The sequence below is a fragment of the Myotis lucifugus genome, unplaced genomic scaffold (assembly GCF_000147115.1).
Source record: "Myotis lucifugus unplaced genomic scaffold, Myoluc2.0 scaffold_727, whole genome shotgun sequence".
NCBI lineage: Eukaryota > Metazoa > Chordata > Mammalia > Chiroptera > Vespertilionidae > Myotis > Myotis lucifugus.
The window spans coordinates 197,953-213,708 of record NW_005871775.1 but is presented as its reverse complement, the minus strand read 5'-3'; the positions used below and the strand labels follow the sequence as shown (position 1 = coordinate 213,708).

Here is a 15,756-nt window from a genome sequence, read left to right as displayed (position 1 = left end):
ATTTTAACTATTCTCATCCAAGAGAGCTTTGTAGTTATTTCCGGGCTGGGAGCGAACGAGCAATAAATAAACTCTTTGTGGGGACGGGAATTTCTTGTGGCCTCGGGAGGAGGAACATTTCTTATTTCTCCACGAGGATGCCACATCCTCCCACACTCCAGCTTGAAGAGTGAGAGGCTGCATTCCAAGGAGGAGGACCCTGGGAACTGAAAACTTCTTGCCCCTTTAACATCGGGAGCCACTAACCCCACGGCTGCCGGACAAGTGCAAGCCCCCTCTGGTCAGCAGGACCCACATCACCGGACACTCACTCCGCCTGGAGGTCGTGCCCTATGTCACACAGAGCAATGAGTGTCCCATGTCACACAGAGCATCACATTTCGTTACTCTATGGTTCTACTTTTCATTTCAGGTATGAAACCTAAATACCTTACTACTCTTACTCAGCAGAATTCCTACTGGGATAAGACACGTGTGTTTAGAAATTCTCTGGTGAGTCTCCCAGGGGGAGTGAGTGTCCGGTGATGTGAACGCCCCTGAGCACAGCGGGTCATGCTGACCAGAGGGGGCTTGCACCTGTCCGGCAGCCGTGGGGTTCGTGGAAGACCCCTGATCGGAAGAGGAAGAGGTGGAGGCACCCTCACGGACAGTGCACACACCGCGGATCCCGGAACACTCTGCAGGCCCACCCAGGGCCCCGAGGGGGGTCTGCTCTACTCGCAACACGTCCGGTTCTAAGAAGGTTAAATGAAGACATTCTCCCAACGGTGTCTCCAGCCAACACGGAGACACTTTTCCAAGGCACGGCCCGGGGTTTGCGTGGAGGGTCAGAGCCCAGGAGGGCACTTCCTCCGGCCCTCCCGCCCCCGCCTCCCAGCTGCTGGGACCAGCTCCCAAGCGCTTTAATTACACGCGGTGCGGTGGAGCCCTCACTCTGGTCCCCACCCACTCACCGGACCGATTTAACGAGATGAAGTAACCGAGAAACCGCAGGCTCCTGGTGCAGGAGTGCCAGCCCTGCCACGCCACCCCATCTCGCTGTCCGCCGGCCACGGTGTGGGCAAGCTCCTCCTGAAATGGCCCCGGTCCCTGGACAGGGCCCCGCGGGACAGGCCCGGCCAAACCTCTCCACAGGGGCAGAGCCAGTCTCAGCGTTTCTGTTTTCTCCTTGGCTCCTTCAAGTCCTGCTGGCCCGTCCACCTTGACAATGTAAGAAGTTAATTTTCCTCTCCAGCTGCCCACACACGAGATATATTTAGGAAGCTAAATATTCTATGGTTGCCGAGCAGACTTTGTATTTATTCCTTAATTCTCGATGTTACCTTTCATTGGGGGGAGGGGGAAAGAGTGGTTTAAATTTATGTTGCACTTTATTTTTTTAAATATATTTTTATTGATTTCAGAGAGGAAGGGAGAGGGAGAGATTGCAACATTAGTGATGAGAATCATTGATCAGCTGCCTCCTGCGCGCCCCCTACTGGGGACCAAGCCATTGACCAGAATCAAACCTGGGACCCTTCAGTCCACAGGCCGGCGCTCTGTCCACTGAACCACACTGGCTAAGGCCATGTTGCACTTTAATGACCCCAAATTAACAAGCATAATTTGTTAAAACTAAATGGAAAAAATACTCAGCACTCATTGCAATATTTGAAAATGCTGTTATCTAGAATTTTAATTATTTTTAAAACATTTTAAGAACTGACATTTTATAGTCTCTGCATGATGGTCGGCACTAGTAGATGTGTGTGCGGCGTCTCTTACGCCTTATCTAACACTGGAACGAGTATGTAAGTCATTCCCGTTGACATAAGCAGTGCGAAGGGTGGCAACTCCAGGGTGTCTCAAACTTCTCCTACAAGGCACACCCTCATGACCCCTGTGTTTCTGAAAAGAAAAGAAGGAAAAAAGGTACCATTCGAAAGCTCCAAAGATCTATCTGTGTTTCCTCTGGTCACAGCAGCCAGAGACACTGCAGGGGACTTTTCAACATGTTTGAGGGGGGAAAAGCAGCCGTTCCCGCCGGATGGCTGAGAACCTGGAAGGCTGACTTCCTTTCTGTTTCCCAGTTTCCTTCCCAGCCACAGGGATCTGTTGATGCAAGACCTAAAGGAAGTGTCTGGAGGTACAGCTCGGATAACGAGATATGCAGTGCACAGCTCGAGCTACGCACTGTTTATTCGTGGAGCTGACCTCAGCTCTGCACTGACCAGACACTGTCCGAGGAGAGGCCAGTTCAGTGTGTACCGAGACACCTGTCCCTTCGGCTCAGAATTGACGGGAGACTTGGGGTAGGGGTGGCAGAGGGGGAGGCTATTGCTCAATTTGCTTAAAAAAAAATTCGCCTTGTTTTCAAGTCCCTTAACTTCATGAAGACAAGACGACGGCCTCCAAACTCTATCCCAACCCAAAGCTCCGGAGAGATGCTCCTCTTATTGCATCCGACACAGAATTGTGCTTCCGTCACTGCTTCGCTCAGCAAACGGCTCACCAGGGAAGAGAACGAACATGGACTGAGCCATCATTTTGCCGAGCACTGTGCCAGCGCTGCTCGTTCTCACAGTTAATCCCACAACAGCGACGCGGGCGAGGTGTTATCTCCACGTTGCAGTGCAGAGAAGTGAGGCTTAGAGAGCGAATAGCATTCATTCCCGGGATCACAGAACTGCTGGGTGTGGAGCTGAGCGCCAATCCCGGCCAATCCAACGCCAAGCCCGCTTCCTGCCCGTCCCTGTGATTCCCATCAGCATCCACTCGTTAGCTTGGCCGATGCCCGAGTACAGAAACAGGTTCCTCATTCCAGTGCTAATAATCAAGACCACATTGCAGCTTAGCTTTGGAGCATCTATAGGCCATACCGGGGTCTCCAAAACGTAGCAACGTCATTAGATGTGAAGACAAATTCGGTCCTGACCCAGTTAAATTCCTGTCCTATCTTTCTAAAGAGAGAGGAGGTCGGTCCTGACCTTTTCCAAATGGAAGGACACAGGGGCCTAAAGACGTTTCATTCATTCTTAGAAGTGGACACAGGCTGGGCCCTGCATGGTCTGAACGCGCTCTGCCCACACGCGGCCCCTGAGGGGCACGGAGAACTTAGAAACCCATTTCCAGGAAAGGAATCCACACAAAATAGAACCAACCTACCACCTGCCCCTGGGCCGAGGCCCACGGCCCATAAATGAATGTCTTGCAGGGATGTTCATTTTAACACCTACCGTGCCCCAAGCTCTCTTGCCCAACATTCTGCATTAATAGAGACATCAAGAGCAGTGTGGGTCACTGCTATTCTTGCCCGGGGCTGTTTTGGGCTCCTGTGAAAATAGCAGCACCACGAATTTCATGCTCCAGCATGTCCACATTCTTGGCAAAGCGACAGAAAAACCCTGGGGGTCAAACTGGTGGTAGAGCCTCCACCACCCAGATATTTTGTAAGTGGCCACGGAATGCGTAACCGCCATCGGAAGGCCAGAGCAGAGTTTATGAGGTTGTTCTATGACCCCCTATGACGACCTTGCAAACCAGAAGCAAAACAATCCTCCACCCATCGAAGCGACGTAAGCTGACCACAGGGTCAGCAGCAGGTGACGGGAAGGGAGTCTACCCACAGCAGAATCGCTGTCTGAATTGGCGACTGCATCTAGACCAAAATGACACCTCACCCTTCTCAGCGGACGTACCAGTCGGCTACACGGTTGTGGCAAGGCTCACACGGGAGCGTGGGTGGGGAACACCCTTGCCCGGCAGCTCCTGTGCAGGTGGCACCACAGCTGAGGGCATTCGGGCGGCAGGGCTGGCATCACTCCTGTTTCTTTTTGCATTTCTTTGGTTAATCCTCACCCAAGGATATTTCTCCATTGATTTTTAGAGAGAGTGGGAGGGAAGGAGGGGGGGGAGAGAGAGAGAAGCATCAACGTGAGAGCGACACGATTGGTTGCCTCCCGCACACCCCGACCGGGCTGGGGATCGAACCTGCAACCCAGGTACCTGCCCTTGACCGGGAATTGAACCCACAACCCTCTGGTCCAGGGGCCAATGCTCTAACCACTGAGAAACACCAGCCGGCCAATAAAATAGCCTTGGATGATAGTGAAATAAAGCAGAAAAGACGGTGGCGGGGACCAGTAGATGGTTATAATCGTGCAGCCCCAGCCCGACCACCAGCAGCTGACACAGCCCGAGGCCCAGCAGGAGCGTGTGCCGTGTGAGCACGCAGATGGAAACGCAGACGGAGCCGGTGAAAAGAGAGGAAGGGGGGGATGTGTGGACACCAGGAAGCAGCGGAGGGCAGCAGATCCCCCGGGGACGAGGAGGAGAGGGAGGCGGGTGCTGGGTGCAGGGACAGAGAAGTCTTCCGACGGCGAATGTGCGACCCCTGGGGGGGCCCCCACGCCTGGGTGACCTGCGGCATCTCTACCCCCGACAGGCCCTGCTGAGCGCTTCCTGCTGGGCAGAGACCGTGTGGGGCTGGGCGGGGCTGGGCGGGAGGTGAGGCTCCTCCAGGGCCCCCGCAGGCACCGCCAGCGTCCAGGATCCCAGCTCGGGGCACAGGCTCCGAGGCGAGAACGGCCGAGAAAGGGGACACCAGCGTGTGACACGGGCCCACCCTGTTCTTCCTGCTGCCGAGGGCGATGGGTCCCCAACTCCAGTGCCTCCCGGGACCAGGCAGCCACAGTGGGGACGGCGCTGGGTGCGAGGAAACGCCGGGTCTGCTGGGAACTGGAGGTTGCAGCCCCTCCAAGGGCTTCCAGACGCAACGTTTAGGGGAAAGCACGTGGTGACTGAGCAGATGTCCACGTGCGGGTGTGAGCCTGGGGCGGCCTCGTGGTGACCTGTGCAATGACCTGTGACCTGTGCAATGACCTGCATCCCATGTAATGACCTCGACCTGTGCAATGACCTCAACCTGTGCAATGACCTGTGACCTGTGCAATGACCTGTGTAATGACCTTGACCTGTACAATGACCTCGACCTGTACAATGACCTGTGACATGTGCAATGACCTGCGACCTGTGTAATCACCTATGACCTATGACCTGTGTTGTGACCTGTGATGTGGACGTTTGGCCCGAGGCCAGTGTCCAGGCTTTCTAGGCCAAACCTCGTCCCAGAGCCAAGTTTGCCTGGAGTCACCCCCTATCGTCTAGACCAGTGGTTCTCAACCTTCCTCATGCCGCGACCCTTTAACACAGTTCCTCACGTTGTGGTGACCCCCAATTTCATGGTTACAAATTGAACATAATTAAAGCATCGTGATGAATCACAAAACAATATGTAATCATATCTGTGTTTTCCGATGGTCTTAGGCGACCCCTGTGAAAGGGTCGTTCGACCCCCAAAGGGGCTGAGACCCACAGGCTGAGAACCGCTGGTCTAGCGAGAAGCAAAGTGCCCTAAGTCAGCACCTTTCCAACCACTCGGCGCATTGAACTGGGCGTCCCCGATGGAGCCTCCGCAACTGTGACCACAACATCGTCCTCAGGGTCACACCAGACAGGATCCTAAGGCTTCACTCAGTAACGATGTTCTGATCTATTGGAAGCCGTCCGAGACCCGGGAAGGCGGGGGCAGAGCGAGGACGGGGATGCTGAGGTCGCCTCCCCGGCACCGTCGTTTACTAAGTCACCAGCCAGCCAGGCCGCTGCGCGGCCCAGACAGAGGGGAGTGGACGCTGCTCGGCCCAGACCGAGGGGAGGGGACGCTGCGCGCCCCAAAAAGAGGGGGGGGGGCCCCTGCGGGCCCCAAAAAAGGGGGGGGGGAAGGTTGGGGGGCAAAGGGGAGTGGACGCTGCGCGGCCCAGACAGAGGGGAGTGGACTCTGCTCGGCCCAGACAGAGGGGAGTGGACGCTGCGCGGCCCAGACAGAGGGGAGTGGACGCTGCTCGGCCCAGACAGAGGGGAGTGGACTATGCGTTCCAGGCCCAGGGTTCCTCCTCTCCCCCCAGCATAGGAGCTGCCCCTTTGCACTGAGGGTCACAAGTAGGGCCCTCCGTCTGCCTCCCAGGCCACTGCCCAGCTCTGTGTTGAAGCCGAGAAGGAAGGAGGGTGCGGGAGAGCCCTCACCTGCAGCTGCTGGTCTAGTTCCGGGAAGAGCAGCGCGGGGTCCTCCGTGGGGGCACCATCTGGAAGGGAAATCAGACTTTCACTCTGGGCCCTTTCTCTCCCGGCGGCTGAGCCACCGGCAGGACGCCCTGCTCGTCGCTGCCTCTCGCTGGAGACGGACAGGACGCAGAGGACGGCAGCACTCACGGTCAACACACACACACAAGGGTCCAGCCCGGGGCCGACACCAGCATTTCGCAAACGCCTCTGGCTGTTCCCCAGTGAAGAAGGGCTCTGGCCCTGGCTGGTGGCTCAGTGGTTAGAGTATCAGCCAGAGGGGTGGAGGGCTCGATTCCCGATCAAGCACATGTACCTGGATTGCAGGTTTGATGCCGGGCCCTGGGAATCAACCAATCAATGTGTGTCTCTCATATCAATGTTTTTTTCTCTCCCCTTCCTCCCTCCCTTTCACTCTCTCTAAAAAATTAATTGGAAAAATATCCTCTGATGAGGATTAACAAAAAAAGAACAGCCCAGCTGGCGTGGCTCAGTGGTGGAGCATCCACCTATGAACCAGGAGGTCACGGTTCGATTCCCGGTCAGGGTTCATGCCAGGGTTGTGGGCTCCATCCCCAGGGTGGGGCGTGCAGGAGGCAGCCAACCAATGATTCTCTCTCATCAATGTTTTATCTCCCCCCCCCCCAAAAGAATAGAAAAATCAATAAAAACAAACATTTTGGGGAAAAAAGAATTCACTTTTATAGCCAAGAAAATAGCAAATCCCCAGTGTGCCTCAGAATCGGCGAAGCCCCTGACAGAAATCTACGTCCTGACTCAGCCACAGCGCACGGCACGTCTGCGGGACCACGCTGACGAGCTGGCAGCAAGTAGAGGCTCAACCTCGAGTTGCCAGGGAAGCCCGATTAGTTGATGGAGAAATAAACACAGAATTGGTAATTTACAAGCAGAATAAAAGTCAGACTTGAGTTTCCAAAGTGCATCAAGTTGGATTAATCCAAGCAGGAAGTGGCCGCGGCAACGAGAAAACCCAAGACAGATGTGAGGAGCGAGCCAGCCGGTGCCTCCCGGGCCATCTGCTGCCTTGGCACCCCGGCCGCCGGCAGCGCCAGGGCCTGGAGCCGCTCGCTGCGCCCCGCGGTGATGTGTGGCCTGTTTACTTTCAAACAGTGGCTGTCTTCTCCAACTGGTCTTAAAAATAGGCAAATACGCTAAAAGCGGAACGATGAGTCACAGGCCGGGCCGGCGGGAGGAGGGCGATGACTCAGCCCGGGACACAGCTGCGCGGACACTTGGCTGAGCTCGGGGACCTTGGACGGCGGCGCTGGACCGGCTCCTGAGAGCCGCGAGCCCGGTCGCGATTCCGGAAGCCAAGGTGGCTGTACAGTAGCCATGCCGGCCTCCCCCGCCCCGGCCAACTTCCCTTTTTAAAAAAAAAAGAAAAGCAGCTCCCGGGTTTGTAACAAAATCGATGCAAGTATAACTGATTAACGTTTATTTATTTACCTGATTCTCATCATTGATGTTTCTCTCTCCCTCTCCCTTCCTCTCTGAAATCAATAAAAACATTTTTTTTAAAATTTATTTATTTGCCAAATATTGCCTGAATGCCGCGAGAGGGGCTCTAGGCTACATCGGCCAGTCGCGTTATCATAGTTTCATGTGTTGAGGAAATAGTCCTAGGCTTCCTTTTCGAAAGGGTGCCGTGGGCTTGCGGGACACGCCAGGGGCCCAGGAACCTCTGAGGGTGAAACACGAAGGAGAGAGTAAAGAGGAGTGTTTCCCAAGCAGATGTTCGCTGCCCGTGGGCAGACGCGATGGACTGAGTCAACGGCACTTAAAATAGAGCTCACTTGTTGCACCCACCACGGCACCCTCTGCCCTGTGCCCAGGACGGCATCTGGGCCTCTGAGCAGCTGCCGGCTGTTCTGTCCCTTCAACCACCGTCTTCGCTGCGTTTCTCCCTGAACCGAGGAGGTGGGACCCTGGGGCTGCTCCGCAGTAGCTGGACCCGCGCGGCCGGAGGCGCTGAGCGGCGACTGGACCATCCTCTGGTGCAGAGGCAGGGGTGTCCCGCCGACCGCGCCCCTGCCTTCCTCCCCTCTGGCCGTGACCCCCACGGCACACACACTTGGCCGTCTGGAGCCCCAGCAGTTTTCCCCAAACCCTGGAATCTGTCACCAGCACCTCATGACAGAGAACACTTAACACCCGATTCACAAGACGAGCGTGACCCTGGGCCAGAGGCGAGTCCATCTGTGGGACAAACGTACTTTGCAGAGAAAAACAAAGACTAAGAAGTCCTCGCTGCTGTGTCCTTATTTCCTGTTTTACGTCCGAGAGGTGAAAACTCCGTCAAAACCAGACCAGGTGTGCACACCAGCGTCTGAGCCCGTTCTGGACGGCAATCTGGCCGGACTCCCCCCAACCGGGGTCCCCATCCCAGGCACAATCGGGGGCTGGGCCAGGAGACCCAATCCACACGAAGGAGACCCCGGGGGAGCCAGCTCGGGGGACACCCACCTCTTTCCCATCCCAGCCAGGAGCCCGAGGGCCACCTGCTCAGACTCCGTCCCGTCTACCTGCACATCCCTCGGGGGCAGCCGCCAGCGGGGGCAGCCGCCCCGGGGTCTCCCGCCCGCTCAGTCCACGGGGCCCTTGGGCCAGGTGGGCCCAGGCAGGTGGCATGCTCTGCCCACAGCGCCTGCAACTCCTCACCATCTCCGACCAGGAGCCCGCAGGACTGCACGGCCCCCAGACCCTGCAGCTGGTCCTGTCGGCAGTTTGGCCCAAGCTGGTGGCCGGAGACCGTCCTTCAGGGACACACACACTCACAGGCCAGCAGGTGAGGGCCGTGGCCACGCGCCCAGGCTCACGCACACACGTTCCTGGGGACGTTCACCTCTGAAGGCCCTGACCGCTGAGGGCACAGCGGTCAGTGCGACATGCAGTGGACAGGCCTGCATGGAAGCTCGTCGGCTCTTCAGGTGGTGAACGTGGAGAATCAGGGTGGCCTCTTTGAGACACAGTTTTCCCTTCTGCTAAATGGGCGCGATACTCCCTGTCCCGGGAACTAGATGCCACTAAAGGGATCAGACATCAGTCATTTATCCCACAGCCGGGGGCCTAGGAAATAACCAGTAATAATAATAACAATAATAAATGCTTAATATGATCAAGCTTAGCTTCCATTCCCTCACCACAAGTCGGACAAAAGGGGTAATGGGGTGTGTGTGTGTGTGTGTGTGTGTGTGTGCGCTCGCGCTCGGCCCACAGTGGCTGACGCTGCCCTCGTTCCTCCTCCGAATCACAGAGAACAGAGCCCTGCCTCCTGGGCTCCAGGCCAGTGAAGGGACATCGCCCTGGGCCTGGGGTGTACTCTCTTCATTTAAATCTCAACGTAGAACGGTCTCCCTGATACTCTCCTATCAAAGCAAACACTTTCTATATGAAATATTGCCCCAAATTTAACTGATGCACAAAAGGACTTGGGCACTTTCATTTTAAATCCAAGTTGAGATTAATGTTTTATTTATAGAAATAAAGTAAGTGCTATAAGGCTGCCATCCCACGTTAATAATATATCAAACAACTTTCTTTAAAGGTCTGGATGCCTAGCTTCTCATAGAGCATCACATCGCTTTGAAACACATCAAAGGCTCTTTTCAATCTCTGCTTCCTGCTTACTAAGCATCGGAGATGTGAATCCTCTAATCCACACTAGGCTTCCAGGTGCATAAAATCAAAAGTATGGATACAGGTACACATGGGGCTCTCAATATGGATACAGATGTGGATACAGGTAGAGATTTGGCATGACACCTGGCAGACTGCCAATTCTTGATCATTAATATTAATATTAATCGTCATGTGACCTCAGCCAGGACCTGGCACTGTCAGGCCAACAAGGTCCAGCGTCAAACAGACCGCGGCGCTCTCCACCGGGAACCGGGTCAGGTTTGAGCGCAGGTTTCACGTTTCTTAGGAGCAGCCGTCTGGTCGCCATTATTGCTGCTATCACATTGTGATTCTTATCAATTTATCCTCCTGCAAGAATGTTTTTACTAATTTAGCTCAGCACATACTTGCCCAGAAACACCTGCTTCAAGAGCCCCTTGGAAGTCGTTCACCATCAAATGGAATTTACCTCTACGTCCCCTCCTTCTTCCTCTAAAAACATCAGAACTGACCTTCCTCCGTCACTCCCCACAGCCATCGGGACACTGCTCTCAGGAGCATTTGTGTGTCTCTCTTTTATTTTTTAAATGTTTTTATTGATGTCAGAGAGGAAGGGAGAGGGAGAGACGGGTAGAAACATCAACGATGAGAGAATCATGGACCGGCTGCCTCCTGCACGCCCCACATCAGGTATCGAGCCCATCATCCGGGCCTGTGTCCTTGACCAGAATCGAACCGTGACCTCCTGGTTCACAGGTCGATGCCCAACCACTGAGCCACACCGGCTGGGCCGGGCTTCTCTTTTATGACAGGACCCACCTCCAAACGGGCTGAGTCCCTTTTTAATGCTATTTGTTGGCTGCCATTTGAGGCAAGTTACCCTCCCTGAGCCCACTGTCCACGTCCGTGAAATGGGTACAACAACATCGTCCTCCTGGGTCAGAGAGGCTCGGGGAACGGCCGGTCACTTCCCACTATGCAGCCCTCGCTCCAGGGGCGAGAGTTTTGGTTTATGGAACACATCCTGCTCTTCCCGACCAGGTTTCTCCCAGAAGCGGCTGCCCCTGCTCCGTGCATCACAGACCGCCCCACTCTCTGCCTCAAGAAACGCAGTGGCCACTGGTCCTGTGCCTCTGCCTCGACAGCGGGTAACGGGTGAGATGCAGGTGCAGGGACAGCTGAGACTGAATCTGCGTGAAGCACATGGCGACACCTCGCCTGCACAGGGCTAACGCGAGCCTCACAGCTGTCAGTCATCTCACACATCTCACCAAACACTGCAGTTCAGCAAAGTGTAGTGACTTACACAAAATCAAAAACATTGTGATGGAAATAGGTCTAGAAGCTCGTGCCTTGCTGAGGCTAGAGCTCTATGTTCTTAATCTCTATCTCAATTCATCTCAGAGAAATATGAAGGAGAAGAGGAGGAGGAGGAAGGGGAGGGGAGAAAGGGGAAGGAGGGGAGGGGAGGACGGGTAGGAAGGGGAGGAGGGGGAGGAGGGGGAGGACGGGAGGACGGGCAGCTAGGGGGTAGGGGGGGAGAGGGGTAGGGGGTAGGGTGAGGTGGAGAGAGGAAGAAAGCAGGCCTGACGTGGCTGAGGGAAGGGGCACTGAATGAGGCTCCTAAGAAATGAACGAGTCGACATTGACAGCAAAAGGGAGTCCTTTCTCGTGGACTCTGCTGACTCCTCAACAATAAGTTCAAGGCCATGAACTGCTCCCACAGTCCCCCGCGGTGCCCACGTCCTGTGACAGTCTGGGTGCTCCCCTGAACTCGGGGTGTGTGCGCCACACGCACTGGAATCCAAAGGGCAGCGGCGTGAGGAGGGCAGAGCTGCCCGGCGTGACCTGCACACCCTGACCCGGGAGTCCCAGGGCGCCCCACTATGCGCAAAGCCTCTTCCCGCGCAGCCAGGCCCTGCACACACCCGGCTGCAGACGCGGCTCCATCTGGGCCGGACCCTTCTGACGGGGGCTCTCGGGTGCCTGTTTGGAGAAAGGTGGGCCAACGCCAGCCCTGCCCGGGCGCCCGCGTTAGGAGGCGCCTTTGGAGATGGGCTGCGGGTCAGGGGCTTCAGGGCCAGCTCCTTGGGCGGCATCGTTTGGGGATGGACCCGTCCCTCTTCGGTCACTGTTGGTCACAGTGTCACCCACAGGGCACCGCGGGAGGACAGAGGGGTGACGGGAGATGACAGGTCGGTGGATGGAGTGGCAGAGAGGCAACCAGCCCTCAAAAGACAGGTCTAGGTGGCCACGCTGTTTGCGCCTGGGCCTACATGTCATATGTGTGTACATATGTACACGTGTGTGCACACATACATAACATATACACCATAGCAGGGTGTCCCCAAACATGTACGCACACTTTCACAGCTGACACCTCAATTTTGAAAGTGAAATGTATTTTAATGAGCACTGCCTTTAGAGTTACTCCAAGTGTGTGTTCATTGGGGGGACGTCCTATGTGTGACAAGTACGGATAGGACACTGGCCGAGGACATGCACGCCTCCCCTTGTCACCGCCGTGACCACACCCCAGATCCGTGTCAAAGGGGGTGCGATTCCAGGTGTGTGAAGAGGCCCTGAGGGGAGTGTGACAGGGAGCTCTGTGCAGGCTGCCTCGCCTCAACCTCGCCACCTGGAGAAGGCCGCCTGGCCTCCCACGCACCACCCGCCTCACCTGCCCACACACCACCCGCCTCACCTGCCCACACACCACCCGCCTCACCTGCCCACACACCACCCGCCTCACCTGCCCACACACCACCCGCCTCACCTGCCCACATACCACCCGCCTCACGTGCCCACACCCCACCCGCCTCACCTGCCCACACACCACCCGCCTCACCTGCCCACACACCACCCGCCTCACCTGCCCACACACCACCCACCTCACGTGCCCACGACCACCCGCCTCACCTCCCCACCCCTCCCTCCGCGAGTGGGAACCTGCCAGCAGCTCAGCTGCAGGAGACGCTGCTGGAGCCGAGACCGAGACGCGGTGTTTTTACACCCGCCGACCACCAGCTCTCAACCGACTGAGCAGCGACCCGCTGGGCTGTGGTCGGAAAGTGCAGCCCACGACTCTCTAACAGAAGAAAGCTGACGTGGGGAAGGAAGAAGAGAAAATGGACTAAAACGGCCAAAGAATGAGAGACGGGGAAGCCACCCAGCCGGGACCTGATGGAGGTCAGGAGGTCAAGGTCAGCGGGGTGCGGGGATGGGGGGCGCACCTGAGGCCTGGCCGAGGCTGAAGGCGATGCGCACGGGCCGGTCCGCAGGAACCCTGGCGGTGCTGAGCATGTGGGCGCCGGAGCCGCGGCCGTCCCCCGGGTCTTCCAGCTGCGGGGACAAGAGGCTTCGTCACTGCCCAGGTCTCTGCCACCCGCGGGGCCTTGGCGGGGGGGGGGGGGGGGGGGGGGGGGCGGGGGTGCGTGGTGAAGCGTCGCTTTCTTATTGTAAAGATGGCCCAGTCCCCAGCCTTCCTTCGCTGCATCCAGTGTCCCGGCCCCATTTCAAGTCCTCTTTCTGACCTGACAATGCTGCTTTGTAACATACACCTAGAGTGACATATACAGGACTTTCACCGCATCCTTCACACTGACCAGCCCAGCCCTGGCCCCTCCAGGTCTTGCACCTCGTTTTTCATTGAGGGGAGAAGTCCTAGGGCAGGGGGGGTCGCCATTAGACTGGGCTCCCTTCCCACGCTCCGGGGTCTATGGGGAGTGAACGACTGATCAGGTGGCAAAGGAGGAGCATCGGGATCCGTTGAAGAGTAACAGGGACTGTTTTAAAATACCCCGCGGGCATCGTATGAACAGCAGGTGCGTTAAACATCGGACTCGCTCCCTGTGAATCTGCCAGCATCTCTGAGGTTGCGTGTCTTCGCCTGCACGGTTCAAAACACAAAACCTGCAAACATCCTGATGTTCTACCTCATCCATTAAATTACCGTTTAATTAATGAACGAGGGCAGAACGAACAGGAAAATAGCCGACAGATGAGATGGGCTCAGGTGGGCAAGTACATTTGTCACAATAAGATCATTTCGCCCGAATCATCCAAACCGAGATGTGTGATCGCTCTGGTTCACTGGCACCGGGAAAAGATATTGTTATAAATATCTTGGTTCCTTAAATACATATATTTAACTTCTCTATTTTTAGTCATGTTTCCCCTAAACCCTCTACTTTCCTTCCCATGTAGACAGCAAACCAAAAAGCGCTGAAGGATATTTTAAGGAAAATGTCTCCAAAAATGGCAAAATATAAATCATCGTTCAGCGCCCTTCGCGGGGTTCTGGGAACCACTTGGGCAGAGCATTTTCTCACAGGAAGGGCCCTGAGTCTTTCCCATAACTTTTCTCCACCTAAAAATAGTGCCTAGAGCATTGGGTTTGTTTTCACAATTATTTATAGAGCCAAAGCAAAGGCATACATATGTGCGTGTATATGAGACGTGACCTACACGGAACCATCTCGCCCAGAATGTGGAAAGAAAACGGGCTTTTTTCCACCTTGTTTAGCTTTTGGGGGAAACACCAACTGCTTATCACGAAGTTAGAATCGCGTTCGGCCCATTCGTTTCACACAGCAGAGAGCGATGGCTCCCAGGGCACCCACGTCCTGTCCCTCTAAGTTAGAAGAGGGTGGGAACATGAAGCATCCAACTTGGGGACAGGGAGGCGGGAATCGCTGTTTCTCGACCCGGGAGCGTTTCCTCTGAGCCCTGACGTTCACTCCTGTGCAGCCCGGTCTGCCTGGAACCCAGCGTCTTGTAAGCCACCTGCTCCCGGGAGCAGAACAGACTGTCTCACATTTAACAAAACAAACTGTAAAAACCCCCTGGACCTTGTGGCTAAAAGAAAAAAGTCATGGTCCACAGACCACATCGTCGCCCCGTCTAAGGATGTGCAGCTGGGCTCCCTCCTGGCCGGGGCTCCCAGCGCGTCCTGCACCGGGGAGTCCGCCCAGCTCTGTGGCTTCCAGAGATGGGAAGGGAGGTGACACACAGACACGGGCCTTCTCCCCGCACGAAGGAGACATCTGTGCCTCCAGGGTGGCGGCGGCCAAGTCGGGGACGCGGTGTGGACCAGGGGCCGAGAGCAGATGCCTTCCCATCCCTCCTCGGCCGGCAGAGCTCGGCCAGCCGGCTGTGCCCCGCCCGGTGAGCGAGCGGCGGGCACACCTGTTCCTTACCTCACTCGGCGGGGTGTGTGCCCTCGGGTAATCCAGGGCAGCGCTGCTGGCCGCCCGGCGCCTTTGTGAGCAGAGACTCAGAGCCCTGCACCTGCCGCGGCCACTGGCGGTCTGAGCAGCAGCGACAGCTGCCCGCCGCTCCGCTACCTGCTGTCCCAAACCCGTGTCCCCCGGGCCTCCTGTTCCGCTCCCGCTGCCACCCCTCCTGCCCTCGCCTCCCCGACAGCGGGGATGCGGTCATGCTTCTAGAAAAAGCAGGGCGGGTGCAGCCCTCCTCCTGTCAGAGGCATTGATGAACAGCGACTGCGGAGAGGCCAAATGCTCGAACTCATTAGTCCTGGCAAACCTAAAATACAAGCAGGCTTGCGTCACACGACAGGAATGTCTTCAGCGTGGCCCAATCGGGCCTGGCTGTGCCCGCGAACTGGCACACACAGTGTGACCCCAGTCGGCAGGAACGCCCTGGGCAGCACCAGGCACCCAGCCCACTCGCGGCCACAGGCCACGCTCGGAGGGCAACGGCCAGGAGCCCCGTTACCAAGGTGAGGTTTGAGCCTGGCCAGCGTGGCTCAGGGGTTGAGCATCGACCTATGAACCAGGAGGTCACAGTTGGATTCCCAGTCAGGGCACAGGCCCCGGGTTGCGGGCTCCATCCCCAGCGTGGGGTGTGCAGGAGGCAGCCGGTCCATGATTCTCTCTCATCATTGATGTTTCTCTCTCTGTCCCTCTCCCTTCCTCTCTGAGATCAATAAAAACAAATTTAAAAAACTAACAAACAAGGAGGCCTGCACACCTGTTAGGAAGGCTGACCTCCAGAGCACGA

General features: G+C 56.4%; 1 non-coding gene across 1 annotated transcript; it reads right to left on the bottom strand.

Annotated features, from left to right (window-relative positions):
* Positions 1 to 1,672: 1,672 nt before the first annotated feature.
* LOC102437774 lies at positions 1,673 to 15,228 on the bottom strand. Its single transcript, XR_002826976.1, has 5 exons — positions 14,934 to 15,228; positions 12,969 to 13,077; positions 6,061 to 6,119; positions 3,678 to 3,820; positions 1,673 to 1,887 (listed from the first exon to the last, which is right to left on the bottom strand). It is a non-coding gene; the product is annotated as an uncharacterized LOC102437774 (transcript).
* Positions 15,229 to 15,756: the final 528 nt, after the last annotated feature.